Source organism: Schistocerca gregaria, unplaced genomic scaffold, assembly GCF_023897955.1.
Source record: "Schistocerca gregaria isolate iqSchGreg1 unplaced genomic scaffold, iqSchGreg1.2 ptg000180l, whole genome shotgun sequence".
Taxonomy (NCBI): Eukaryota; Metazoa; Arthropoda; class Insecta; order Orthoptera; family Acrididae; genus Schistocerca; species Schistocerca gregaria.
In genome coordinates this window covers 10,761,093-10,788,340 of record NW_026061730.1, presented here as the reverse complement: position 1 = coordinate 10,788,340, position 27,248 = coordinate 10,761,093, and the positions used below count along the sequence as shown (strand labels likewise).

Sequence of the window (27,248 nt, the reverse complement as noted above, 5' to 3'; positions counted from 1 at the left end):
TGCTGTTGACCATTTTGTACATGGAGATGGTCTTGAACCTGAAACACACACAACAAGACCGGTGTTAACTAGCGAAATGGTCGGCAGAGTGCCCTCACCGCGAGTTTTGACTGGCACTTGCACATCTAAAACAACGTCGGAAAGTAACTCGTTCGGATTTTGAGTCACATCAAGTATGTGTGTTAATTTTGACGCCGCTAGCTCTGCAGATTGTCATGCAATTCCTTTACCTCTCAGAAATGATTATGAAATAAAAGTGAAGTACGTGACGAGTGTGACGTTAGGAAAACATTAGGAAGCATGGAGAGATTCTGTATGGGACCACCCAACCCAAACGATTACTGTGTGATCTGCTGCCCAGCAGGTATCCAACGAGGCAGCCCGGCTAGCTCAGTCGGTAGAGCATGAGACTCTTATTCACAGGGTCGTGGGTTCGAGCCCTACGCTGGCCGGAACGGAATTTTTTTCCGCTGCAGATGTAAATTACCGATTTTCTGATTAACGTGATGTAATGGAAATAGCAACTATAAATTTGCCTACGTCTCCATCAGTCGCAAGAAAACTGTATTTGAAGTGAAGGTGATTTTGTAGACATGTGTGAAAGTCATATTCTGAAGCGCAAGTGGTTTTGGTTGGAGAGAACACGGCTACGTGTCAGATGTGTAGCCAAGCAGTAATGGGTCGCCATTGCTGCAAATATTAGTCGAAAATATGAAGTGTTGTCAGCTGAAGTCTGATGATTCAGACGACCGTACGGACGAAGTACGCAAAAGTGCCGCTAGGCGGCGCCTGTTTAGCTCAGTGGTAGAGCATTGGTCTAGTAAACCAGGGGTCGTGAGTTCCATCCTCACAGGAGGAAGACGAATTTTGGAAATCAGTTGCGCATCGTGGCCGTATAGCAAACAGTATCTGTGATGAGGAACAATTAGCGACAGGAGTATTATTAAGAATTACTCTCAGATGTGATTAAGGCGAATGGCGCAGATAAAGCATTTGCCAAAGCGGTACGGCATAAGGTGGGACGAGGCAGTCTGAATTACATTTTATAGATGTATTTCTCACAAATCTCAGAGCCTCTCGCGGTCGTCGTCGTCGTCGTCGTCGTCTTCGCCTTCGCCGCCGCCGCCGCCGCCGCTTCTGCAGAAGTAGCAAATGGCCATCGTAGCAAATGCGGCGAGGGACACCCTGCCATCGATTCCGAATGCGCAAAGTGTGTGGTCTTGTTTTCCTGTCTATGTTTGGTCGGTCTCGTAAGAGGTTGAATGTAACGAATGGGTGGAAAAGAGTAAGGGGCAGGGGCTGTGTGGAACGAAAACACAGTTCCTCAGGGGGTGTGAGCGTTTCGAAATGAGTCGTATATAAGTTATTCTTGGTCGTCAGTGACCGTGTGGCCTAATGGATAAGGCGTAGGACTTCATATCCGAAGATTGCAGGTTCGAATCCTGTAACGGTCGTGTTTTTCCAGTTCTGAAAAAGAAACATATCGTTTTAATGTAGCAATTGAGCAGTACGAAACCGTCTGAATGTTGCTGTTGAGCATTTTGTGCTTGGAGATGGACTTAAGCTTGAAACACACACAACAAGACAGGTGTTAACTAGCGAAATGAACGGCAGAGTGGCCTCACCGCGAGGTGTGACTGGCACTTGCACATCTAAAACAACGTCGGAAAGTAACTCGTTCGACTTTTGAGTCACATCAAGTATGTGTGTTAATTTTGACGCCGCTAGCTCTGCAGATTTTCATGCAATTCCTTTACCTCTCAGAAGTGAATATGATATAAAAGTGAAGTACGTGACGAGTGTGACGTTAGGAAAACATTAGGCAGCATGGGGAGATTCTGTATGGGACCACCCAACCCAAACGATTACTGTGTGATCTGCTGGCCAGCAGGTATCCAACGAGGCAGCACGGCTAGCTCAGTCGGTAGAGCATGAGACTCTTATTCACAGGGTCGTGGGTTCGAGCCCTACGCTGGCCGGAACGGAATTTTTTTCCGCTGCAGATGTAAATTACCGATTTTCTGATTAACGTGATGTAATGGATATAGCAACTTTAAAATTTGCCTACGTCTCCATCAGTCGCAAGAAAACTGTATTTGAAGGTGAAGGTGATTTTGTAGACATGTGTGAAAGTCATGTTCTGAAGTGCAGGTGGTTTTGTTTGGAGAGAATATCGGCTACGTGTCAGATGTGTAGCCAAGCAGTAATGGGTCGCCATAGCTACTAATATTAGTCGAAAATATGAAGTGTTGTCAGCTGAAGTCTGATGATTCAGACGACCATACGGACGAAGAACGCAAAAGTGCCGCTAGGCGGCGCATGTTTAGCTCAGTGGTAGAGCATTGGTCTAGTAAAGCAGGGGTCGTGAGTTCCATCCTCACAGGAGGAAGACGAATCTTGGAAATCAGTTGCGGATCGTGGCCGTATAGAAAGCAGTATCTGTGATGAGGAACAATTAGCGACAGGCGTATTATCAAGAATTACTCTCAGAAGTGATTAAGGCGAATGGCGCAGATAAAGCATTTGCCAAAGCGGTATAGCATAAGGTGAGACGAGGCAGTCTGAATTACATTTTATAGATGTATTTCTCACAAATCTCAGAGCCTCTCGCGGTCGTCGTCGTCGTCGTCGTCGTCGTCGTCGCCGCCGCCGCCGCCGCTTCTGCAGAAGTAGCAAATGGCCATCGTAGCAAATGCGGCGAGGGACACCCTGCCATCGATTCCGAATGCGCAAAGTGTGTGGTCTTCTTTTCCTGTGTATGTTTGGTCGGTCTCGTAAGAGGTTGAATGTAACGAATGGGTGGAAAAGAGTAAGGGGCAGGGGCTGTGTGGAACGAAAACACAGTTCCTCAGGGGGTGTGAGCGTTTCGAAATGGGTCGTATATAAGTTACACTTGGTCGTCAGTGACGTTGTGGCCTAATGGATAAGCCGTCGGACTTCGGATCCGAAGATTGCAGGTTCGAATCCTGTCACGGTCGTGTTTTTCCATTTCTGAAAAAGAAACATACCGTTTTAATGTAGCAATTGAGCAGTACGAAACCGTCTGAATGTTGCTGTTGACCATTTTGTACTTGGAGATGGTCTTGAACCTGAAACACACACAACAAGACCGGTGTTAACTAGCGAAATGGTCGGCAGAGTGCCCTCACCGCGAGTTTTGACTGGCACTTGCACATCTAAAACAACGTCGGAAAGTAACTCGTTCGACTTTTGAGTCACATCAAGTATGTGTGTTAATTTTGACGCCGCTAGCTCTGCAGATTTTCATGCAATTCCTTTACCTCTCAGAAATGATTATGAAATATAAGTGAAGTACGTGACGAGTGTGACGTTAGGAAAACATTAGGAAGCATGGAGAGATTCTGTATGGGACCACCCAACCCAAACGATTACTGTGTGATCTGCTGGCCAGCAGGTATCCAACGAGGCAGCACGGCTAGCTCAGTCGGTAGAGCATGAGACTCTTATTCACAGGATCGTGGGTTCAAGCCCTACGCTGGGCGGAACGGAATTTTTTCCGCTGCAGATGTAAATTACCGATTTTCTGATTAACGTGATGTAATGGAAATAGCAACTTTAAAATTTGCCTACGTCTCCATCAGTCGCAAGAAAACTGTATTTGAAGGTGAAGGTGATTTTGTAGACATGTGTGAAAGTCATGTTCTGAAGTGCAGGTGGTTTTGTTTGGAGAGAATATCGGCTACGTGTCAGATGTGTAGCCAAGCAGTAATGGGTCGCCATAGCTGCTAATATTAGTCGAAAATATGAAGTGTTGTCAGCTGAAGTCTGATGATTCAGACGACCATACGGACGAAGTACGCAAAAGTGCCGCTAGGCGGCGCATGTTTAGCTCAGTGGTAGAGCATTGGTCTAGTAAACCAGGGGTCGTGAGTTCCATCCTCACAGGAGGAAGACGAATCTTGGAAATCAGTTGCGGATCGTGGCCGTATAGAAAGCAGTATCTGTGATGAGGAACAATTAGCGACAGGCGTATTATTAAGAATTACTCTCAGATGTGATTAAGGCGAATGGCGCAGATAAAGCATTTGCCAAAGCGGTATAGCATAAGGTGAGACGAGGCAGTCTGAATTACATTTTATAGATGTATTTCTCACAAATCTCAGAGCCTCTCGCGGTCGTCGTCGTCGTCGTCGTCGTCTTCGCCTTCGCCGCCGCCGCCGCCGCCGCTTCTGCAGAAGTAGCAAATGGCCATCGTAGCAAATGCGGCGAGGGACACCCTGCCATCGATTCCGAATGCGCAAAGTGTGTGGTCTTCTTTTCCTGTGTATGTTTGGTCGGTCTCGTAAGAGGTTGAATGTAACGAATGGGTGGAAAAGAGTAAGGGGCAGGGGCTGTGTGGAACGAAAACACAGTTCCTCAGGGGGTGTGAGCGTTTCGAAATGGGTCGTATATAAGTTACACTTGGTCGTCAGTGACCTTGTGGCCTAATGGATAAGCTGTCGGACTTCGGATCCGAAGATTGCAGGTTCGAATCCTGTCACGGTCGTGTTTTTCCATTTCTGAAAAAGAAACATACCGTTTTAATGTAGCAATTGAGCAGTACGAAACCGTCTGAATGTTGCTGTTGAGCATTTTGTGCTTGGAGATGGACTTAAGCTTGAAACACACACAACAAGACAGGTGTTAACTAGCGAAATGAACGGCAGAGTGGCCTCACCGCGAGGTGTGACTGGCACTTGCACATCTAAAACAACGTCGGAAAGTAACTCGTTCGACTTTTGAGTCACATCAAGTATGTGTGTTAATTTTGACGCCGCTAGCTCTGCAGATTTTCATGCAATTCCTTTACCTCTCAGAAATGATTATGAAATATAAGTGAAGTACGTGACGAGTGTGACGTTAGGAAAACATTAGGAAGCATGGAGAGATTCTGTATGGGACCACCCAACCCAAACGATTACTGTGTGATCTGCTGGCCAGCAGGTATCCAACGAGGCAGCACGGCTAGCTCAGTCGGTAGAGCATGAGACTCTTATTCACAGGATCGTGGGTTCAAGCCCTACGCTGGGCGGAACGGAATTTTTTCCGCTGCAGATGTAAATTACCGATTTTCTGATTAACGTGATGTAATGGAAATAGCAACTTTAAAATTTGCCTACGTCTCCATCAGTCGCAAGAAAACTGTATTTGAAGGTGAAGGTGATTTTGTAGACATGTGTGAAAGTCATGTTCTGAAGTGCAGGTGGTTTTGTTTGGAGAGAATATCGGCTACGTGTCAGATGTGTAGCCAAGCAGTAATGGGTCGCCATAGCTGCTAATATTAGTCGAAAATATGAAGTGTTGTCAGCTGAAGTCTGATGATTCAGACGACCATACGGACGAAGTACGCAAAAGTGCCGCTAGGCGGCGCATGTTTAGCTCAGTGGTAGAGCATTGGTCTAGTAAACCAGGGGTCGTGAGTTCCATCCTCACAGGAGGAAGACGAATCTTGGAAATCAGTTGCGGATCGTGGCCGTATAGAAAGCAGTATCTGTGATGAGGAACAATTAGCGACAGGCGTATTATTAAGAATTACTCTCAGATGTGATTAAGGCGAATGGCGCAGATAAAGCATTTGCCAAAGCGGTATAGCATAAGGTGAGACGAGGCAGTCTGAATTACATTTTATAGATGTATTTCTCACAAATCTCAGAGCCTCTCGCGGTCGTCGTCGTCGTCGTCGTCGTCTTCGCCTTCGCCGCCGCCGCCGCCACCGCTTCTGCAGAAGTAGCAAATGGCCATCGTAGCAAATGCGGCGAGGGACACCCTGCCATCGATTCCGAATGCGCAAAGTGTGTGGTCTTCTTTTCCTGTGTATGTTTGGTCGGTCTCGTAAGAGGTTGAATGTAACGAATGGGTGGAAAAGAGTAAGGGGCAGGGGCTGTGTGGAACGAAAACACAGTTCCTCAGGGGGTGTGAGCGTTTCGAAATGGGTCGTATATAAGTTACACTTGGTCGTCAGTGACCTTGTGGCCTAATGGATAAGCTGTCGGACTTCGGATCCGAAGATTGCAGGTTCGAATCCTGTCACGGTCGTGTTTTTCCATTTCTGAAAAAGAAACATACCGTTTTAATGTAGCAATTGAGCAGTACGAAACCGTCTGAATGTTGCTGTTGAGCATTTTGTGCTTGGAGATGGACTTAAGCTTGAAACACACACAACAAGACAGGTGTTAACTAGCGAAATGAACGGCAGAGTGGCCTCACCGCGAGGTGTGACTGGCACTTGCACATCTAAAACAACGTCGGAAAGTAACTCGTTCGACTTTTGAGTCACATCAAGTATGTGTGTTAATTTTGACGCCGCTAGCTCTGCAGATTTTCATGCAATTCCTTTACCTCTCAGAAATGATTATGAAATATAAGTGAAGTACGTGACGAGTGTGACGTTAGGAAAACATTAGGAAGCATGGAGAGATTCTGTATGGGACCACCCAACCCAAACGATTACTGTGTGATCTGCTGGCCAGCAGGTATCCAACGAGGCAGCACGGCTAGCTCAGTCGGTAGAGCATGAGACTCTTATTCACAGGATCGTGGGTTCAAGCCCTACGCTGGGCGGAACGGAATTTTTTCCGCTGCAGATGTAAATTACCGATTTTCTGATTAACGTGATGTAATGGAAATAGCAACTTTAAAATTTGCCTACGTCTCCATCAGTCGCAAGAAAACTGTATTTGAAGGTGAAGGTGATTTTGTAGACATGTGTGAAAGTCATGTTCTGAAGTGCAGGTGGTTTTGTTTGGAGAGAATATCGGCTACGTGTCAGATGTGTAGCCAAGCAGTAATGGGTCGCCATAGCTGCTAATATTAGTCGAAAATATGAAGTGTTGTCAGCTGAAGTCTGATGATTCAGACGACCATACGGACGAAGTACGCAAAAGTGCCGCTAGGCGGCGCATGTTTAGCTCAGTGGTAGAGCATTGGTCTAGTAAACCAGGGGTCGTGAGTTCCATCCTCACAGGAGGAAGACGAATCTTGGAAATCAGTTGCGGATCGTGGCCGTATAGAAAGCAGTATCTGTGATGAGGAACAATTAGCGACAGGCGTATTATTAAGAATTACTCTCAGATGTGATTAAGGCGAATGGCGCAGATAAAGCATTTGCCAAAGCGGTATAGCATAAGGTGAGACGAGGCAGTCTGAATTACATTTTATAGATGTATTTCTCACAAATCTCAGAGCCTCTCGCGGTCGTCGTCGTCGTCGTCGTCGTCTTCGCCTTCGCCGCCGCCGCCGCCGCCGCTTCTGCAGAAGTAGCAAATGGCCATCGTAGCAAATGCGGCGAGGGACACCCTGCCATCGATTCCGAATGCGCAAAGTGTGTGGTCTTCTTTTCCTGTGTATGTTTGGTCGGTCTCGTAAGAGGTTGAATGTAACGAATGGGTGGAAAAGAGTAAGGGGCAGGGGCTGTGTGGAACGAAAACACAGTTCCTCAGGGGGTGTGAGCGTTTCGAAATGGGTCGTATATAAGTTACACTTGGTCGTCAGTGACCTTGTGGCCTAATGGATAAGCCGTCGGACTTCGGATCCGAAGATTGCAGGTTCGAATCCTGTCACGGTCGTGTTTTTCCATTTCTGAAAAAGAAACATACCGTTTTAATGTAGCAATTGAGCAGTACGAAACCGTCTGAATGTTGCTGTTGACCATTTTGTACTTGGAGATGGTCTTGAACCTGAAACACACACAAAAGACCGGTGTTAACTAGCGAAATGGTCGGCAGAGTGCCCTCACCGCGAGTTTTGACTGGCACTTGCACATCTAAAACAACGTCGGAAAGTAACTCGTTCGACTTTTGAGTCACATCAAGTATGTGTGTTAATTTTGACGCCGCTAGCTCTGCAGATTTCCATGCAATTCCTTTACTTCTCAGAAGTGAATATGATATAAAAGTGAAGTACGTGACGAGTGTGACGTTAGGAAAACATTAGGCAGCATGGAGAGATTCTGTATGGGACCACCCAACCCAAACGATTACTGTGTGATCTGCTGGCCAGCAGGTATCCAACGAGGCAGCATGGCTAGCTCAGTCGGTAGAGCATGAGACTCTTATTCACAGGGTCGTGGGTTCGAGCCCTACGCTGGACGGAACGGAATTTTTTTCCGCTGCAGATGTAAATTACCGATTTTCTGATTAACGTGATGTAATGGAAATAGCAACTTTAAAATTTGCCTACGTCTCCATCAGTCGCAAGAAAACTGTATTTGAAGGTGAAGGTGATTTTGTAGACATGTGTGAAAGTCATGTTCTGAAGTGCAGGTGGTTTTGTTTGGAGAGAATATCGGCTACGTGTCAGATGTGTAGCCAAGCAGTAATGGGTCGCCATAGCTGCTAATATTAGTCGAAAATATGAAGTGTTGTCAGCTGAAGTCTGATGATTCAGACGACCATACGGACGAAGAACGCAAAAGTGCCGCTAGGCGGCGCATGTTTAGCTCAGTGGTAGAGCATTGGTCTAGTAAACCAGGGGTCGTGTGTTCCATCCTCACAGGAGGAAGACGAATCTTGGAAATCAGTTGCGGATCGTGGCCGTATAGAAAGCAGTATCTGTGATGAGGAACAATTAGCGACAGGCGTATTATTAAGAATTACTCTCAGATGTGATTAAGGCGAATGGCGCAGATAAAGCATTTGCCAAAGCGGTATAGCATAAGGTGAGACGAGGCAGTCTGAATTACATTTTATAGGTGTATTTCTCACAAATCTCAGAGCCTCTCGCGGTCGTCGTCGTCGTCTTCGCCTTCGCCGCCGCCGCCGCCGCCGCTTCTGCAGAAGTAGCAAATGGCCATCGTAGCAAATGCGGCGAGGGACACCCTGCCATCGATTCCGAATGCGCAAAGTGTGTGGTCTTCTTTTCCTGTGTATGTTTGGTCGGTCTCGTAAGAGGTTGAATGTAACGAATGGGTGGAAAAGAGTAAGGGGCAGGGGCTGTGTGGAACGAAAACACAGTTCCTCAGGGGGTGTGAGCGTTTCGAAATGGGTCGTATATAAGTTACACTTGGTCGTCAGTGACCTTGTGGCCTAATGGATAAGCCGTCGGACTTCGGATTCGAAGATTGCAGGTTCGAATCCTGTCACGGTCGTGTTTTTCCATTTCTGAAAAAGAAACATACCGTTTTAATGTAGCAATTGAGCAGTACGAAACCGTCTGAATGTTGCTGTTGACCATTTTGTACTTGGAGATGGTCTTGAACCTGAAACACACACAACAAGACCGGTGTTAACTAGCGAAATGGTCGGCAGAGTGCCCTCACCGCGAGTTTTGACTGGCACTTGCACATCTAAAACAACGTCGGAAAGTAACTCGTTCGGCTTTTGAGTCACATCAAGTATGTGTGTTAATTTTGACGCCGCTAGCTCTGCAGATTGTCATGCAATTCCTTTACCTCTCTGAAATGATTATGAAATAAAAGTGAAGTACGTGACGAGTGTGACGTTAGGAAAACATTAGGAAGCATGGAGAGATTCTTTATGGGACCACCCAACCCAAACGATTACTGTGTTATCTGCTGGCCAGCAGGTATCCAACGAGGCAGCACGGCTAGCTCAGTCGGTAGAGCATGAGACTCTTATTCACAGGTCGTGGGTTCGAGCCCTACGCTGGCCGGAACGGAATTTTTTTCCGCTGCAGATGTAAATTACCGATTTTCTGATTAACGTGATGTAATGGAAATAGCAACTATAAATTTGCCTACGTCTCCATCAGTCGCAAGAAAACTGTATTTGAAGTGAAGGTGATTTTGTAGACATGTGTGAAAGTCATATTCTGAAGCGCAAGTGGTTTTGGTTGGAGAGAACACGGCTACGTGTCAGATGTGTAGCCAAGCAGTAATGGGTCGCCATTGCTGCAAATATTAGTCGAAAATATGAAGTGTTGTCAGCTGAAGTCTGATGATTCAGACGACCGTACGGACGAAGTACGCAAAAGTGCCGCTAGGCGGCGCCTGTTTAGCTCAGTGGTAGAGCATTGGTCTAGTAAACCAGGGGTCGTGAGTTCCATCCTCACAGGAGGAAGACGAATTTTGGAAATCAGTTGGGCATCGTGGCCGTATAGCAAACAGTATCTGTGATGAGGAACAATTAGCGACAGGAGTATTATTAAGAATTACTCTCAGATGTGATTAAGGCGAATGGCGCAGATAAAGCATTTGCCAAAGCGGTACGGCATAAGGTGGGACGAGGCAGTCTGAATTACATTTTATAGATGTATTTCTCACAAATCTCTGAACCTCTCGCGGTCGTCGTCGTCGTCGTCGTCGTCGTCGTCGTCGTCGTCGCCGCCGCCGCCGCTTCTGCAGAAGTAGCAAATGGCCATCGTAGCAAATGCGGCGAGGGACACCCTGCCATCGATTCCGAATGCGCAAAGTGTGTGGTCTTCTTTTCCTGTGTATGTTTGGTCGGTCTCGTAAGAGTTTGAATGTAACGAATGGGTGGAAAAGAGTAAGGGGCAGGGGCTGTGTGGAACGAAAACACAGTTCCTCAGGGGGTGTGAGCGTTTCGAAATTGGTCGTATATAAGTTACACTTGGTCGTCAGTGACCTTGTGGCCTAATGGATAAGCCGTCGGACTTCGGATCCGAAGATTGCAGGTTCGAATCCTGTCACGGTCGTGTTTTTCCATTTCTGAAAAAGAAACATACCGTTTTAATGTAGCAATTGAGCAGTACGAAACCGTCTGAATGTTGCTGTTGACCATTTTGTACTTGGAGATGGTCTTGAACCTGAAACACACACAACAAGACCGGTGTTAACTAGCGAAATGAACGGCAGAGTGGCCTCACCACGAGTTTTGACTGGCACTTGCACATCTATAACAACGTCGGAAAGTAACTCGTTCGACTTTTGAGTCACATCAAGTATGTGTGTTAATTTTGACGCCGCTAGCTCTGCAGATTGTCATGCAATTCCTTTACCTCTCAGAAATGATTATGAAATAAAAGTGAAGTACGTGACGAGTGTGACGTTAGGAAAACATTAGGAAGCATGGAGAGATTCTGTATGGGACCACCCAACCCAAACGATTACTGTGTGATCTGCTGGCCAGCAGGTATCCAACGAGGCAGCACGGCTAGCTCAGTCGGTAGAGCATGAGACTCTTATTCACAGGGTCGTGGGTTCGAGCCCTACACTGGCCGGGACGGAATTTTTTTCCGCTGCAGATGTAAATTACCGATTTTCTGATTAACGTGATGTAATGGAAATAGCAACTATAAATTTGCCTACGTCTCCATCAGTCGCAAGAAAACTGTATTTGAAGTGAAGGTGATTTTGTAGACATGTGTGAAAGTCATATTCTGAAGCGCAAGTGGTTTTGGTTGGAGAGAACACGGCTACGTGTCAGATGTGTAGCCAAGCAGTAATGGGTCGCCATTGCTGCAAATATTAGTCGAAAATATGAAGTGTTGTCAGCTGAAGTCTGATGATTCAGACGACCGCACGGACGAAGTACGCAAAAGTGCCGCTAGGCGGCGCCTGTTTAGCTCAGTGGTAGAGCATTGGTCTAGTAAACCAGGGGTCGTGAGTTCCATCCTCACAGGAGGAAGACGAACTTTGGAAATCAGTTGCGCATCGTGGCCGTATAGCAAACAGTATCTGTGATGAGGAACAATTAGCGACAGGAGTATTATTAAGAATTACTCTCAGATGTGATTAAGGCGAATGGCGCAGATAAAGCATTTGCCAAAGCGGTACGGCATAAGGTGGGACGAGGCAGTCTGAATTACATTTTATAGATGTATTTCTCACAAATCTCAGAGCCTCTCGCGGTCGTCGTCGTCGTCGTCGTCGTCGTCGTCGCCGCCGCCGCCGCTTCTGCAGAAGTAGCAAATGGCCATCGTAGCAAATGCGGCGAGGGACACACTGCCATCGATTCCGAATGCGCAAAGTGTGTGGTCTTCTTTTCCTGTGTATGTTTGGTCGGTCTCGTAAGAGGTTGAATGTAACGAATGGGTGGAAAAGAGTAAGGGGCAGGGGCTGTGTGGAACGAAAACACAGTTCCTCAGGGGGTGTGAGCGTTTCGAAATGAGTCGTATATAAGTTATTCTTGGTCGTCAGTGACCGTGTGGCCTAATGGATAAGGCGTAGGACTTCATATCCGAAGATTGCAGGTTCGAATCCTGTCACGGTCGTGTTTTTCCAGTTCTGAAAAAGAAACATATCGTTTTAATGTAGCAATTGAGCAGTACGAAACCGTCTGAATGTTGCTGTTGAGCATTTTGTGCTTGGAGATGGACTTAAGCTTGAAACACACACAACAAGACAGGTGTTAACTAGCGAAATGAACGGCAGAGTGGCCTCACCGCGAGGTGTGACTGGCACTTGCACATCTAAAACAACGTCGGAAAGTAACTCGTTCGACTTTTGAGTCACATCAAGTATGTGTGTTAATTTTGACGCCGCTAGCTCTGCAGATTTTCATGCAATTCCTTTACCTCTCAGAAGTGAATATGATATAAAAGTGAAGTACGTGACGAGTGTGACGTTAGGAAAACATTAGGCAGCATGGAGAGATTCTGTATGGGACCACCCAACCCAAACGATTACTGTGTGATCTGCTGGCCAGCAGGTATCCAACGAGGCAGCATGGCTAGCTCAGTCGGTAGAGCATGAGACTCTTATTCACAGGGTCGTGGGTTCGAGCCCTACGCTGGCCGGAACGGAATTTTTTTCCGCTGCAGATGTAAATTACCGATTTTCTGATTAACGTGATGTAATGGAAATAGCAACTATAAATTTGCCTACGTCTCCATCAGTCGCAAGAAAACTGTATTTGAAGGTGAAGGTGATTTTGTAGACATGTGTGAAAGTCATGTTCTGAAGTGCAGGTGGTTTTGTTTGGAGAGAATATCGGCTACGTGTCAGATGTGTAGCCAAGCAGTAATGGGTCGCCATAGCTGCTAATATTAGTCGAAAATATGAAGTGTTGTCAGCTGAAGTCTGATGATTCAGACGACCATACGGACGAAGTACGCAAACGTGCCGCTAGGCGGCGCATGTTTAGCTCAGTGGTCATAGTTGCGAGTCAGCCGCCGAGCGGGACGGACGTGTGGCGGAGCTGGACGTCTGGCTGTAGTAAACACAGGCTGAGTCGCTGCGTTTGAGGTTAGTGGTGCTGCTAAGCCGCTATTCGTGTTGCACTTGTATTCATGAAGTTCTAGAATTAATAGTTCGAATTATTTGAGGAAAGACACAATCAAGTTTACTTTCGATCGAAATTTCGTTCGACCTAAAGCATTTGTAATTAAAGCATGGTTTATCGAAAAAGTATTGATTAACGGTGATGATGTTGTCGGAGTTTATCTCTCGTTTGTGACAAATGCTGTGTATCTGAAGATGAAAAGTCCAGAATTATGTAGTTCCATTATGGATCGTTGCGGAGGTAGCGTGAAGTTTAATCATTCTGATGGGAATGTGAGTGACGTTGCTGTTAGTCATGCTGGGTACGGGATTCGTACGATTAGAGTGTTTGAGCTCCCTTTTGAAATTCCGCCCGAAGAACTTAATGTTGCCCTTCGGCCTTATGGCAGAATTATTTCCAATGTGGCAGAAAGGTGGTCTGAAGCTCATATGTTTCCTGTCTTGAACGGCGTACGGCAAATTAAGATTGAATTACAGAAGCATGTCCCCTCTTATCTTAATATTTGTGGGTATCGTGCTTTGATTATCTATGATGGGCAACCGCGGACTTGCGCTTTATGCAACTCCACGGAACACATTCGTGCAGAATGTTCACGGAGGCGTGTCCCGCAGTTACCGCGTGACGAGATGCCGAGTTCCGGCCCTGTTGTTGGTATGAAGTTGTCATACGCTGCCGCTGCTGACTTCCGCCGCCGAGGCGAGTCGGTGCAGCCTGTGCGCGGGGAGCCTGCTGCCTCGCGGGCGGTTGTCGATGATACTCCGGTTTCAAGCTCTAGATTTGCGGATGGTCTGCCGATCAGCTCCGCGCCCCTCGAATCTATGCCGACGCCAACTTTTTCCAACTCTCCCACTGTGGTTGCTCGTTCTTCCGCGGACTCGGCCGAAGATCCCCAAATACCCGCATCGGAGGTTTCCTTGCGTCGTCAGGATTCCCACCAACGTGAGGATATTGCCACTAGCTTACGAGGAGTGGACGCTCCAGGCATCCACTCTGCGGGAACTATGAACGAAGATAGCAATCTGGACATTGGTTTGACGTTGGCGCCCACAGAAGACACTTGCGTCAAGGAAACCACAACGAGCGATAGTGTAGAATTGGAGACTGGGTTGCTACCAGTGGGAGCCATGGAAAAAGATGCGCCTCCTTCTGCCGTTGTGGAATGCGATACGCGGACTTTTGTCCGAAAAAAGGAACAGGCGACGTCAGACGTATCATCCGGTACTTCTCCTGACAGGTCGCAAACTTCATCTCCTGCTAGATCGCCGAAGAGATCTTCGAAGAAAGGCAAGAAGAGGAGATTGGCACACAAAGCAGCAGAGAGTTTAGCTCCTGCATTGCGGGAAAAGTTAAAACATTTAAGGGATAATGAACGACTACGAGAACAATGCCCAGTAGCACGAGTTAACGAGTGTACTGAAGCGGAGATGAGTCGTGCCGATGCAGATGATCTTCAACAACAACCTCGCGCACCGCTTGGCGTCGCAGGTTTGCAGACCGGCACTACTATGGATTTAGACCGAACTGTCTCAGGAAAAGGACTTGATTGGGCCGATGCCCAAGAAGATCGCACCGACCACGGAATGGAGATGGACCTGACACATGCTAGTGGCATTTAATTTTTTTTTAATGTCTATTTTTCTTTCTGACAGACAGAATGGAATGGTACAGACGTGACTCTGCATGGGGTATACTTCATTAGCCAATTTCTTTTACCTGCACTTATGCCAACGGAACTGACATATAATGTGACCACGATCAATATAAATCGGATTCGCAGTGAAACGAAAGTCGCTTCTTTAAAAGATTTCCTTTACCAGTCGGATACTGATATAGCCCTCCTACAGGAATTTAATGTCCACAACTTTTATGTCCCAGGTTTTCAAGAGATTTTAAATATTGCACCGGAAGCCACATGTGGGACTGCGATCCTTGTCAAAGATGGTATTGATGTGAAGGATATCTGTCTGTTAGAAAATGGGAGGGGCATCAGTTGTAAAATTTTTACTACTACTGTTTTAAATGTATATGTCCCCTCTGGTAACAACGCTAGAGATGATAGGGCTAATTTTTTTAAGAACGATATGGTCTATTTACTTAAGGGGAATCCGGCGGAAGCTTTAATCGGTGGTGACTTTAATTGTGTACTTCACAAAAAGGATCAGCGACCAAATTTTAACTTCTCCAGGGAACTGGCGGCTTTGGTGACAAACATGAAGTGGACAGACGTGTGGGAAAGCAAATACCCCACGTTAGTCAAATTTACGTACATCAGTAGTCGCTCGCAAAGCAGAATAGACAGAATATACGTCACAACAAACCTGGAAAATAAAATCAGTAGTATCGAAGTAATTCCCACTACCTTTTCGGACCATCTCGCAGTGAAATGCAGCATTCGGTTTCAGAAGCAAGGAACGTATTGGGGTCGCCCCTTATGGAAGCTGAATACCCATATGTTGTTCGAGGGTGCCCTATCAAGAACAGTAGCGGAGGTATGGCAGGCTGCTCTACGTATGCGCCATAAATACAGCTCTCGCCTTGCGTGGTGGACCTCATGTGCTAAAAAGAAATTGAGATCATCCCTAATAGCTTACGGGAGGGAGCGAGCGATGTGGTCTCGCAATACCGTTGAATTTTACTATACATGCTTAAGGGAACTATCAGCTCAGCAGATGACTGATGAGGTTTTCATTGAAATAAAGAAGATCAAGGCTCACCTCATAAGTCTCAAGCGACAACAGCTGGAGGGTTTAAAAATTAAATCTCGTGTCCCGACAACGGTGGAGGACGAAAACGCATCGCTGTACCACTTACTCGAACATGAAAGAAATAGAAGACGAGCGTTTATTGCTTGTCTTAGAGTGGGCGATAACCGGGTGCTGACGGAACACTCTGACATTTTAAATGCAGTTTATGTATTTTATCGTACGTTATATACTGATACCCGGTATAATCTAGACTGTGCGAACGATTTGCTACGAACTACAGGTATCGACAACGTTATCAATGACGAGGACAATGTGTCCCTTACCACTGCGATCACATGTGAGGAGGTGTTTGATATACTTAAATATTCGCCTACCCGTAAGTCCCCAGGGCCTGATGGCTTGCCTGTAGAGTTTTATTGTAAATTTTGGCCTCTCATCGGTAATCAATTCACAGAAGTGATAAATGAAGTGTTGCAAGGTGTTACTGTTCCACGCGAGTTCAAAGAAAGCGTAACTGTGCTAATACCAAAGGGAAGGAACGCGACAGTTAAAGATCTCAATCAATTGAGACCAATATGTTTGATGAACTCGGATTATAAAATAATTGCACGTGCACTGAAGGAAAGACTGAGACCTCTAATGGAGAAGATCATAGGTGACCACCAAACCTGTCTCTCGGGGCGGAATATTTTTAAAACTGTTTGTGAATATAGGGATGTCTCTGCAATTTTTGCAACGTCATCCTCACCAGGAGGCCTTGCCTTTATCGACTTCTCAAAGGCTTTTGACAGGGTCAACCACTTATTTTGGTTCAGAACGTTGACCTATGTGGGTTTTAGTAAACATTTTGTGCAAGTTTTAATTAACATTGTTGAAGGCATCCAAACACAAGTGTCTGTAAATGGGCATTTCACTCCACCCATTGAAATTCGCAACGGCGTCCCGCAGGGAAGTCCTTTGTCAATGCTCCTGTATGTTGTTGCACTGGAGCCTTTACTAAGGAGACTCGATGTCGATCTTGAGGGCATCACGATATCTGGCGTTAACAACGTCACCAATGCATATCCTGATGACGTTGGAGTGGTTATTCGTAGTAACGAAGATTTAGAGAAATTAACTACGAATATTCAGATCTTTTGTGAAGCTACAGGCGCTAGGGTTAACGAGGTGAAGAGTTCGTTTTTAAATCTTAAAGGTCTTCAAGATGTCCGTTTGGAATGGGCACGCTCCGTCGATCGTCACACCGCTCTGGGTGTCACCTTTTACCGATGTCCGCTTCAGACCATGACCTACAATTGGAAGAAAGTACTGGATACAATCAGAGGAGCCACAATACTCAATCAGACCAGACATCTGAACATTAAACAACGAATCAGAATAATTAATTGGTCCATTTTATCAAAAGCTATATATATAGGTCAAATATTGCCAGTTTCGAAACCCATTGCCAAACGTATAATGAGTATCATTTGCCGATTTATATGGACAGGGAATATTTTTAGAGTAGCAGTCGGTACAGTTACGTTACCTTCCGCTGAAGGTGGCCTAGGTTTAACAGATATATGGCGGAAGACTACGGCGTTATATATAAAGAGGACCCTACAAATTATAGAAAAACATCCACATAGTATTACAGCCAGGCTGTATCGACTCCTACAGCCAGAAAATTTACGTCCACCCATAAATATAGGCGGAATTAATTATAAATTGAAATATATTCGCCAGTTCTTTTTAGAGATTAGCTACATGGACAGTATTGTCACGAATCCACAATCAAGGAATTGCAGGAAATTAATGGAACTCTTAACAACGAAAGAACATGTCAACAAAATGGAGTGCAGATATCCCGACAAAGACTGGAAAAGAATTTGGAAAAATATTAGTAATCGTGAACTGTCTTCCGACATTCAGGCAACCTGGTACCGAGTTGTTAATAACGTAGTTTCCACTAACGAAAAGTTGCACTCCATTGTTCTTAGTGACACGATTGTGTGCACCCGATGTGACGCAGTTGACACATTGATCCACCGCTTTCTCTGTGGCGGATACGCCGAAATATGGAGGGGACTCCAACGGCGGGTAGCCTTTATAACCAGAACAGTTAGTACTGAGGTCAATGTTGAAAAATTACTCTTCCCCGATGGTGTTTTCTTCCCTGTCCAGAAAACCAATGCTGTGTTGTGGTTGTTTGGCAATTATGTACATTACGTTATATCTGAACACGGCAATGACCGTGTTTTAGAATACGAATTATACGAACGAGCAAAATATTATCAGATATGTACGCGCAGGGACCACAAAAAAACTTTTGGTACATGTTACACATTCTGTTTCAGAGACAAGGGATTGGATAAACATCTTAATAGCCCTCGTCTACGAAAAATGTAGTCACAGGCCAAAGTAGGGGATCGCTGTTGAGGGTGAAGTACGGTGGGGACTTCGTGTGCCCCAGGGCCGCTACGGTAGCCGTGAAGGCCTCGGACAGAACCCCGAAACGGCACTGCGGCTTCACACTTACTGCTGGATGAACCCCATATCTCCAGCAACTTCTTTCATCTATGATGATTTTCCAGGATCTCGGTAATATCGGAAGGTGGTTTCGTTGCACACAATGCAGTGGAAGCTTCTTGCAGGTGTTCCTCAGTTACAATCTTTCTATTTTTGTTTAATTTTTTTCAGTATGAAGCAAGAGTGACAATTTATTAATTCCCAAGAAGCCTTAATTTTTCAATTTTCAGTTCTACGGAGGAGAAGCCTCACATGGCGAAGAAGCCAAATATCATTTCATTTCCCTAACTGTCACAGTAAATTTGAAAAAAAATCAGTCAATATAGCATAGAAGCTCGCCGAAGAAGGCATAAAAGGAGAGCGAATGGATGGGCTGTGTGGGGAGAAGGGAGGCCCAAAGAGAAAAAAAGAAAAAAAAAAAAAGTGGTAGAGCATTGGTCTAGTAAACCAGGGGTCGTGAGTTCCATCCTCACAGGAGGAAGACGAATCTTGGAAATCAGTTGCGGATCGTGGCCATATAGAAAGCAGTATCTGTGATGAGGAACAATTAGCGACAGGCGTATTATTAAGAATTACTCTCAGATGTGATTAAGGCGAATGGCGCAGATAAAGCATTTGCCAAAGCGGTATAGCATAAGGTGAGACGAGGCAGTCTGAATTACATTTTGTAGATGTATTTCTCACAAATCTCAGAGCCTCTCGCGGTCGTCGTCGTCGTCGCCGCCGCCGCCGCTTCTGCAGAAGTAGCAAATGGCCATCGTAGCAAATGCGGCGAGGGACACCCTGCCATCGATTCCGAATGCGCAAAGTGTGTGGTCTTGTTTTCCTGTCTATGTTTGGTCGGTCTCGTAAGAGGTTGAATGTAACGAATGGGTGGAAAAGAGTAAGGGGCAGGGGCTGTGTGGAACGAAAACACAGTTCCTCAGGGGGTGTGAGCGTTTCGAAATGAGTTGTATATAAGTTATTCTTGGTCGTCAGTGACCGTGTGGCCTAATGGATAAGGCGTAGGGCTTCATATCCGAAGATTGCAGGTTCGAATCCTAACACGGTCGTGTTTTTCCAGTTCTGAAAAAGAAACATATCATTTTAATGTAGCAATTGAGCAGTACGAAACCGTCTGAATGTTGCTGTTGAGCATTTTGTGCTTGGAGATGGACTTAAGCTTGAAACACACACAACAAGACAAGTGTTAACTAGCGAAATGAACGGCAGAGTGGCCTCACCGCGAGGTGTGACTGGCACTTGCACATCTAAAACAACGTCGGAAAGTAACTCGTTCGACTTTTGAGTCACATCAAGTATGTGTGTTAATTTTGACGCCGCTAGCTCTGCAGATTTCCATGCAATTCCTTTACTTCTCAGAAGTGAATATGATATAAAAGTGAAGTACGTGACGAGTGTGACGTTAGGAAAACATTAGGCAGCATGGAGAGATTCTGTATGGGACCACCCAACCCAAACGATTACTGTGTGATCTGCTGGCCAGCAGGTATCCAACGAGGCAGCATGGCTAGCTCAGTCGGTAGAGCATGAGACTCTTATTCACAGGGTCGCGGGTTCGAGCCCTACGCTGGCCGGAACGGAACTTTTTTCCGCTGCAGATGTAAATTACCGATTTTCTGATTAACGTGATGTAATGGATATAGCAACTTTAAAATTTGCCTACGTCTCCATCAGTCGCAAGAAAACTGTATTTGAAGGTGAAGGTGATTTTGTAGACATGTGTGAAAGTCATGTTCTGAAGTGCAGGTGGTTTTGTTTGGAGAGAATATCGGCTACGTGTCAGATGTGTAGCCAAGCAGTAATGGGTCGCCATAGCTGCTAATATTAGTCGAAAATATGAAGTGTTGTCAGCTGAAGTCTGATGATTCAGACGACCATACGGACGAAGTACGCAAACGTGCCGCTAGGCGGCGCATGTTTAGCTCAGTGGTAGAGCATTGGTCTAGTAAACCAGGGGTCGTGAGTTCCATCCTCACAGGAGGAAGACGAATCTTGGAAATCACTTGCGGATCGTGGCCGTATAGAAAGCAGTATCTGTGATGAGGAACAATTAGCGACAGGCGTATTATTAAGAATTACTCTCAGATGTGATTAAGGCGAATGGCGCAGATAAAGCATTTGCCAAAGCGGTATAGCATAAGGTGAGACGAGGCAGTCTGAATTACATTTTATAGATGTATTTCTCACAAATCTCAGAGCCTCTCGCGGTCGTCGTCGTCGTCGTCGTCGTCGTCGTCGCCGCCGCTTCTGCAGAAGTAGCAAATGGCCATCGTAGCAAATGCGGTGAGGGACACCCTGCCATCGATTCCGAATGCGCAAAGTGTGTGGTCTTCTTTTCCTGTGTATGTTTGGTCGGTCTCGTAAGAGGTTGAATGTAACGAATGGGTGGAAAAGAGTAAGGGGCAGGGGCTGTGTGGAACGAAAACACAGTTCCTCAGGGGGTGTGAGCGTTTCGAAATGGGTCGTATATAAGTTACACTTGGTCGTCAGTGACCTTGTGGCCTAATGGATAAGCCGTCGGACTTCGGATCCGAAGATTGCAAGTTCGAATCCTGTCACGGTCGTGTTTTTCCATTTCTGAAAAAGAAACATACCGTTTTAATGTAGCAATTGAGCAGTACGAAACCGTCTGAATGTTGCTGTTGACCATTTTGTACTTGGAGATGGTCTTGAACCTGAAACACACACAACAAGACCGGTGTTAACTAGCGAAATGGTCGGCAGAGTGCCCTCACCGCGAGTTTTGACTGGCACTTGCACATCTAAAACAACGTCGGAAAGTAACTCGTTCGGCTTTTGAGTCACATCAAGTATGTGTGTTAATTTTGACGCCGCTAGCTCTGCAGATTGTCATGCAATTCCTTTACCTCTCAGAAATGATTATGAAATAAAAGTGAAGTACGTGACGAGTGTGACGTTAGGAAAACATTAGGAAGCATGGAGAGATTCTGTATGGGACCACCCAACCCAAACGATTACTGTGTGATCTGCTGGCCAGCAGGTATCCAACGAGGCAGCACGGCTAGCTCAGTCGGTAGAGCATGAGACTCTTATTCACAGGGTCGTGGGTTCGAGCCCTACGCTGGCCGGAACGGAATTTTTTTTCCGCTGCAGATGTAAATTACCGATTTTCTGATTAACGTGATGTAATGGAAATAGCAACTATAAATTTGCCTACGTCTCCATCAGTCGCAAGAAAACTGTATTTGAAGTGAAGGTGATTTTGTAGACATGTGTGAAAGTCATATTCTGAAGCGCAAGTGGTTTTGGTTGGAGAGAACACGGCTACGTGTCAGATGTGTAGCCAAGCAGTAATGGGTCGCCATTGCTGCAAATATTAGTCGAAAATATGAAGTGTTGTCAGCTGAAGTCTGATGATTCAGACGACCGTACGGACGAAGTACGCAAAAGTGCCGCTAGGCGGCGCCTGTTTAGCTCAGTGGTAGAGCATTGGTCTAGTAAACCAGGGGTCGTGAGTTCCATCCTCACAGGAGGAAGACGAATTTTGGAAATCAGTTGCGCATCGTGGCCGTATAGCAAACAGTATCTGTGATGAGGAACAATTAGCGACAGGAGTATTATTAAGAATTACTCTCAGATGTGATTAAGGCGAATGGCGCAGATAAAGCATTTGCCAAAGCGGAACGGCATACACCATTCTTCGGCGGACCTCGGAAGAGTTCCGCCCTTCGATACCTTGCAGAGTACTGCTACGTATCGAAGTGCTAGGGCTTCGCAGAAGTCGCAGTCGCAGTCGCAGTCGCAGTCGCAGTCGCAGTTCCGGAACCGCCAGCAGCAGCAGCAGCAGCAGCAGCAGTTTCCAGTGCCGCCAGTTTTGCAGTAGCAGTCGTCGCCGGACCCAGCCGCAGCTTCCGGACCCAGCCGCCGCCGCCGCCGCCGCCGCCGCAGCTTCCGGCCCCCGCCGCCGCCGCCGCCGCCGCCGCCGCCGCAGCTTCCGGCCCCCGCCGCCGCCGCCGCCGCCGCCGCCGCCAGGACCCAGTGCTTCGTCTTCCTCTCCTGCTTTCGTTGTCGTCGCTATTCTCGTCTTCGTCTTTGCCTTCATCCTTTCGCTCCTCGACGTCTCTCATCTGTCATCTGTAATCTGTTCCTGACTTTGTCCCTTGTCTGTCCCCATTCTTCTTTTCTGTGTTTCCAGTTTTCCTTACTGCCATCATGACCACCCCCACCACCACCGCCACTACCACCGCCATCGTCTATACGACGCCCTCCCTCGCTGCCACTACTCTTACTTGGTGTGCTCAGTCGCCCCCGTCCTACTATATCCCGCCCCTCCTCACCCTTCCCACCCCAGCTCCCTTTGTCGCCCCATCCCCTGCTCCTTCTCCCCAAGCCTCCACACACGACCCCTTTCCCCCACTCCCCCACACCACTCATGCGGCCCCTGCCAGGGTTGTGTCTCGTCGGGCTACGACCCATGCCGCACCATCGCCGGCGCCAGCACCACCACCTGCAGCAGCGCCACAACCAGCAGCAGCGCCAACAGCAGCACCAACAGCAGCACCAGCACCAGCACCGACACCGGGACCTGCCGCTTCCCGTCATCTCCCCGTCACTCCTGTGCCCCACGCCTCCTCCCATCCTGTCCCCGCTGTTAAGCGTCCCAGTGGCACCCCCGCCTCCTCTGCACCCAAGAAGTCCCAGCATCTTCCCCCTCCCCCACCCCTAGATGCCATGGATGTCTCCCCTCCAGCCCCCTCTACTTCCTCTTCTAACTCCCCCTCCTACAAGTATCTCCTCTCCCGTCCTGATCCCTCTCTCCTGGAGGCCCGCAACCTGACCTTGCTCCTCCGCCAATACTTCCCTGCAGCCCCCATCTCCCTTCTTACCCCCCGTAGGGACTCTGTCTTGATCACCTCCCCAAGCCCTACCCTACACTCCGACATCCTCTCCCGAATTCCTCTCACCCGATTTGGACCTAATGCCTCCCTTGCCCCTGCTCCTTCCCCTTCCTCCCCCCGTCAACCCCAACCCCCACGTCGCCCGCCGACCCTCACCGCCGTGATCACTCGGCTTAGCCCGACGATCACGGAGGAAGAGGTGCTGGCGGAGTTGAAGGCCCACCCGTACCTGGAGGTGCGAGCTGTTCGCCGCATTTTCAACTCTGCGGGCCCCACTCGCCTTATGCGAGTTTTCTCCGAACACGCTCCCTCCATCGACCATCTCCTTAAGGAGGGTGCCCTCCTCTTCCACCGCCGGTATAAGGTTGACCCCTCCCGCTCCCCACCACAATCCATTCGCTGCCAGAGGTGTCTGCGTTATAACGCACACCCAACATCAGAGTGCCGCGAGGCCCCAGTCTGCCCGCATTGTAAGCAAGCGCACTTCCTCCGGCAGTGCCCCAACCTTCAGTCTCCTCCCTCCTGCAATACCTGCAACCTCCAACACCCTACCTACTCCCAGAAATGCAAGGCTCGACCTCCTCCATCCGCTCCTGAACTCACTGTTCCTCTCCGCCCTTTGGATGACCCCACCCCTCCTGGCATTTCCCTCCGTCCTCCCCCCACCGCGGAGGACATCATCAGGTTCGTCACAATAGTGCTCCAGAACGTCCATCCCTTTCAGCGTCCCCACACCCTCCACCAGATTTCCCTCGCTGCCCGTTCCGTGTTCCACCTCAACACCTACGCCACCTATTCCCACAACCAGGCCCATTTCACCTTCTCCCGACTCGACACCCTCGTTTAAATTCCCATTATGGCACGACAGCACCGTATCCTGTTCAATAACATCCGCTCCCTTCCCACCAACAAGCACCTCCTTATGCATACCCTTACGACCCACCGTGTGGATGCCTTCCTTCTGAACGAAACCTTTCTTCAGCCCCACCACACCGTCCACACCTCGCCCTACCTCCTTCACCGGTCTGACAATCCACTCCAGATAGCGCGTGGCGGAGTTGCCATTGGCCACCACCGCCAGATCCCTGTCCGGCTCCAACCCCTCCTTCCTGACCCCACAGAACACTTGATCCTTAGTCTCTTCTTCCCCGGCCTTACCCTTACCTGTGCCACCATCTATGTCCGCCCCGCTGCACCTATTCCTTTCGACTTCCTTTCCTACATCGACCGTACCTTCTCCTCCTACGTGATCGCCGCCGACCTTAACATCCATAGTCGTTCTGCCGCCCAGTTACGGCGGTGGCATCGGTTCCTTGCCACCCTCCAAGGCGACGTCCTTCCAATTCCCCAACACACCCGCCCTGAATCCAATACCACTCCCGATGTCGTCCTAGCCTCCCCCACCCTGCTTGGCCGCATAGCGGTGGACGTCCTTGATCCCATTGGCAGTGACCATCTCCCTGTCCTCCTCACTGTATCAGACGGTCGTCGCCCCCGTCCCGACCCGCGCCATGACCCTCCCCCGAAATATGTCCATGACTACTCCCGTGCCAACTGGACTGCCTACCGGGACTCCCTTGCTCTCCAGGTCGATAGCCACCCCCTCACCTACCACCAACCTGATGACGTTACCCGTGCTGCCTCCTTTCTCCAGCAGACCTTGTCTGAGGCCGTGGAGGCCCACGTCCCTACCATTGCCATCCATCCGCACCGCCCCACCTTACCCCCACAGGCCGTCCTTCTCCTGCGTGAATCCCGCCGGCTCTACCGTGCCTTCCTTCACACACGTGACCAGGACACACTACGACGCCACCGGCAACTACAGCGACACATCAGGAACTTACTCACGGCAAAGAAACGCCGGGACTGGCGACAGACATGCACCCGTCTTAATGCCACCTTACCTATCAACTCGTCCAAGTACTGGTCAGCCTTCCGCCGCCTTACCGGATCTAAACCCTCTCCCTACTACCCTCTCCTTCATGATGACCACCCCTTCCCTGATGCCCTTAGTAAGGCCAACCATTTCGCCTCCTACCTCTCCGATATCCTTACCATCCCTGACGATCCCCAGTTCGATTATTCCCTCTTTCCTGATGTCCGTGATCGAACTGATACCTCTGTCCCCCCGCTTGCTCCTGGCTTCCAGTACTTGGACAACATCACACACACAGAACTAAATACCCCAATCACCACTCAAGATATCATTGCTACACTTCGCCCTAAACGCAACACTGCTCCCGGTCACGATCGTGTTACTTACCGTCACCTCCGTGAAGCTCCTGCCTCCTTCCTCTCCACATTGGCCAGGCTCTACAATGTGGTCCTGTCCACCGGCTACTACCCCGACCTGTGGAAAACCTCCCGGATCCTGATGTTCCTCAAGCCCGACAAACCGCCTTCCGCTGTCTCCTCCTACCGTCCCATCAGCCTTACCTCGGTCTTCAGCAAGGTCCTGGAATCCATTCTTACCCGCCGCCTACACAAGCACCTTCACCAACACCGCCTCCTCCCCCCTACCCAATGTGGCTTTCGGCCGTCCTTCTCAGCCGATGACCTCCTCCTTCACCTCACTCACCTCCTCTCCGAACAACTCAATTCCCGTCGTTCCGCCATCTTCCTTTCCCTCGACCTCGAACGCGCATATGACCGTGTGTGGCATTCCGGTCTCCTTTTCAAGCTCCAAACCTTTGCTCTTCCTCTCAACTATGTCCGTCTGGTCGCTTCCTTCCTTTCCCACCGTCCTTCCTATGTCACCATCCACAACACTGATTCCTACACCTTCTACCCCTCCGCCGGTGTGCCCCAAGGTTCCGTCCTTTCCCCTCTTCTCTACCTCCTTTACACGGCAGACATGCCTCCACCTGCACCTCCCCTACACCTTCTCCAGTACGCCGATGACACTGCCTTCCTTGCCCTCGCTCCCACCCTGCAACGCTCCCAGCACCTTCTCCAATCCTATCTTGACCGGTTCACCACTTGGTGTAACCAGTGGTTGCTCAAGGTCAATCCTTCCAAGACCCAGGCGATCATTGTAGGCAAAACCACTCGTTCCTTCCGTCTCCTTGATTTCTATCTTACTATTTCTGGCCGTCCCATCACCCTCACACCTACTCTCAAGTACCTTGGTGTCACCCTCGACCGTCGCCTCTCCTGGAACCCACATCTCCGGACGATCCAAGCCAAGGCACGCTCCCGCCTCCGCCTCCTTAAGCTCCTTTCTGGCCGTACATGGGGTCTGGACCCTTCCACCATCCTCTACACCTACAAGTCCCTCATCCGTCCTATCCTTTGCTCTGCTCATCCCGCCTGGATCTCTGCCCCTCCTACCTTCTACAAGTCCATTCAGATCCTAGAACGCCATGCGCTCCGCCTCGCCTATCGCATCCGTCTCCCTTCCCCCACGCGGATCCTCTATGACCTGATTCCCTTCCCGCACCTCCTCCTTTTCCTCGAACGGTTACGGATCCTCTACACCTCCCGCAAGCTTGATCCTCCACACCCTCTTGTCTCTCCCATCCTCTCCCACCCCAACCCGCTGCCGCGCCTGCATTCCTATATCCCACCTGCTCTCCATCTTTACACCCTCCACACCCTCTCCCTCGGTGGCTTCCGTCAACTCCCCCTCCCTGATGATGCCCTCCTCCCCTCCATCTACCCCTCCTACCAATTTTGAGCCTTACCTTCCCTCTCCTCTCCTTTTCCTGTGGGCACCCTCTCTCCCTTCTCTCCCTCCCTCCCCTCCCCTTTCTCCTTGGGCTTCCACTCCCCCTACCCTCCCCCTTCTCCTCCATCCCTCTCCTCCACTGGCATCTTCCCCTCCCCCTCTCTCTCCTCTTCCCCACACCTTTTCCCCTTGGCAGGCCACGACTCTGCTGTCTTCCATCAGTTCCTTTCATCGTCCTACGCCGAAGACCATCGCATGTGTTTGTGCCTCGACTCTCCTGCAGTGTGTTTGTGTTTCGTCGTTTGTGCTCCGCTGGTTCACGTGTGGCCATCTGCCGTCTGCGTTTGTGCACCGTGTTTCTCCGCTT

At 48.5% G+C, this 27,248-nt stretch overlaps 10 non-coding genes across 10 annotated transcripts; all 10 read left to right on the top strand.

Moving 5' to 3' along the window:
• The first annotated feature begins 379 nt into the window (after positions 1 to 379).
• Trnak-cuu (transfer RNA lysine (anticodon CUU)) lies at positions 380 to 452 on the top strand. The gene has a single exon. It is a non-coding gene; the product is annotated as a tRNA-Lys (tRNA).
• Positions 453 to 1,902: 1,450 nt separating this feature from the next.
• Positions 1,903 to 1,979, top strand: Trnak-cuu (transfer RNA lysine (anticodon CUU)). Its single transcript has one exon. It is a non-coding gene; the product is annotated as a tRNA-Lys (tRNA).
• Positions 1,980 to 3,430: 1,451 nt separating this feature from the next.
• Trnak-cuu (transfer RNA lysine (anticodon CUU)) lies at positions 3,431 to 3,503 on the top strand. The gene has a single exon. It is a non-coding gene; the product is annotated as a tRNA-Lys (tRNA).
• A 1,456-nt stretch (positions 3,504 to 4,959) lies between these two features.
• Positions 4,960 to 5,032, top strand: Trnak-cuu (transfer RNA lysine (anticodon CUU)). Its single transcript has one exon. It is a non-coding gene; the product is annotated as a tRNA-Lys (tRNA).
• A 1,456-nt stretch (positions 5,033 to 6,488) lies between these two features.
• Positions 6,489 to 6,561, top strand: Trnak-cuu (transfer RNA lysine (anticodon CUU)). Its single transcript has one exon. It is a non-coding gene; the product is annotated as a tRNA-Lys (tRNA).
• A 1,455-nt stretch (positions 6,562 to 8,016) lies between these two features.
• Positions 8,017 to 8,089, top strand: Trnak-cuu (transfer RNA lysine (anticodon CUU)). The gene has a single exon. It is a non-coding gene; the product is annotated as a tRNA-Lys (tRNA).
• A 1,444-nt stretch (positions 8,090 to 9,533) lies between these two features.
• On the top strand, positions 9,534 to 9,609 carry Trnak-cuu (transfer RNA lysine (anticodon CUU)). The gene has a single exon. It is a non-coding gene; the product is annotated as a tRNA-Lys (tRNA).
• A 1,450-nt stretch (positions 9,610 to 11,059) lies between these two features.
• Positions 11,060 to 11,136, top strand: Trnak-cuu (transfer RNA lysine (anticodon CUU)). The gene has a single exon. It is a non-coding gene; the product is annotated as a tRNA-Lys (tRNA).
• A 1,441-nt stretch (positions 11,137 to 12,577) lies between these two features.
• On the top strand, positions 12,578 to 12,654 carry Trnak-cuu (transfer RNA lysine (anticodon CUU)). Its single transcript has one exon. It is a non-coding gene; the product is annotated as a tRNA-Lys (tRNA).
• Positions 12,655 to 21,367: 8,713 nt separating this feature from the next.
• Trnak-cuu (transfer RNA lysine (anticodon CUU)) lies at positions 21,368 to 21,444 on the top strand. Its single transcript has one exon. It is a non-coding gene; the product is annotated as a tRNA-Lys (tRNA).
• The last annotated feature ends 5,804 nt before the right edge of the window (positions 21,445 to 27,248 follow it).